Source organism: Phyllobates terribilis, unplaced genomic scaffold (genome assembly GCF_046119375.1).
Source record: "Phyllobates terribilis strain yellow unplaced genomic scaffold, ASM4611937v1 Scaffold_3__8_contigs__length_932513732, whole genome shotgun sequence".
NCBI lineage: Eukaryota > Metazoa > Chordata > Amphibia > Anura > Dendrobatidae > Phyllobates > Phyllobates terribilis.
This window is the reverse complement of record NW_027362763.1, coordinates 653,897,226-653,898,535: the sequence shown is the minus strand read 5'-3', so window position 1 is coordinate 653,898,535 and position 1,310 is coordinate 653,897,226. Positions and strand designations below refer to the sequence as shown.

Here is a 1,310-nt window from a genome sequence, read left to right as displayed (position 1 = left end):
TGGGCGGCCCTGTCGCAGTACGATTTCTTGGTGTCGATCGACATCCGCGACGCCTATTTGCATGTCCCTATCGGCAGGGCTCACCAGCGCTTCCTGCGTTTCGCCATAGGTCAAGCCCATTACCAGTTTGTGGCCCTACCATTCGGGTTGGCCTCGGCGCCCAGGGTTTTTACAAAGATTCTGGCGCCACTCATGGCGCTCCTTCGAAGGCAAGGAGTTACGATTCTCCCCTACCTGGACGACCTGTTAATTGTGTCGCCCACAGCGGAGGAGGTGGTGACAGCTCGCGATCTCTCCCTTCAGCACCTGGAGGACTTCGGGTGGCTGATCAATTGGAAGAAGTCGTCTTTGGAGCCGTCGCAGTCAATCCTGTTCTTGGGGATGCATATCGACACGGTGCGGGCAGTGGCCTCCCTGCCTCCGGACAAACAAGCAAACCTTCGTCACCATGTCCAGGCTATGAGGTCGGCGAGGGCGATGTCCCTTCGGAAGTTTATGCGCCTTCTGGGTCTGATGGTGGCAGCTACGGTACCGTTGGCACAATCTCATACCTGTGATGTTCCATTGGCTTACTGGGTTAATGCGCCTGCCTTGTACACAGGTGTTTGTGAGTTCGAATCCCCTGAGCACTTTTAGTGATGTCCCAGTGGCTTACTGGGTTAAGGCACCTATTCTGTAAACAGGTGTTCATGAGTTCGAATCCTCCGATGTGATGTTCCAGTGGCTTACTGGGCTAATGCGCCTGTCTAGTAAACAGGAGTTCATGAGTTCTAATCCAGTCTCGGTGGTTCTATGGTGTAATGGTTAGCACTCTGGACTTTGAATCCAGTGATCTGAGTTCAGATCTCAGTAGATCCTGGGTATTTCTTCATGAAACACAGGTTTCACTTACCTGAGTTAATGGCTCAGTGGTTAGTGCACTGGCTTTAGGACACAGAACTTTGGGTTCAAGTCCCATCAGAGAACTGTTACTCTAAGGGGTCTCCAAGATCTTATTCTGACCCGTTGGGATCAATCGCCAGCTTCACTGGATCACTGTGTTGGTATCTCCCACAGGGTGCGAGAGTCTCTTGGATGGTGGCGTCCGGAGGCCTTATCCCTGGGGAAATCCTTCCTCCCCCCACGGTGGTCTGTCATTACCACCGATGCCAGCCTGACTGGCTGGGGGGGGGGGCTTGGAACGATCTCTGGGTTCAGGGGGTCGGGTTGTCAGAGGAGTAGTCTCTGCCGATCAACATCCTGGTGTTGAGAGCAATTTTTCCTCTGCCTCCGACATTGGACGGTCTCTTTGAGCGGTCTGCCGGTCCGGA

At 53.8% G+C, this 1,310-nt stretch overlaps 1 non-coding gene across 1 annotated transcript; it reads left to right on the top strand.

Moving 5' to 3' along the window:
• Positions 1-786: 786 nt before the first annotated feature.
• On the top strand, positions 787-858 carry TRNAQ-UUG (transfer RNA glutamine (anticodon UUG)). The gene has a single exon. It is a non-coding gene; the product is annotated as a tRNA-Gln (tRNA).
• Positions 859-1,310: the final 452 nt, after the last annotated feature.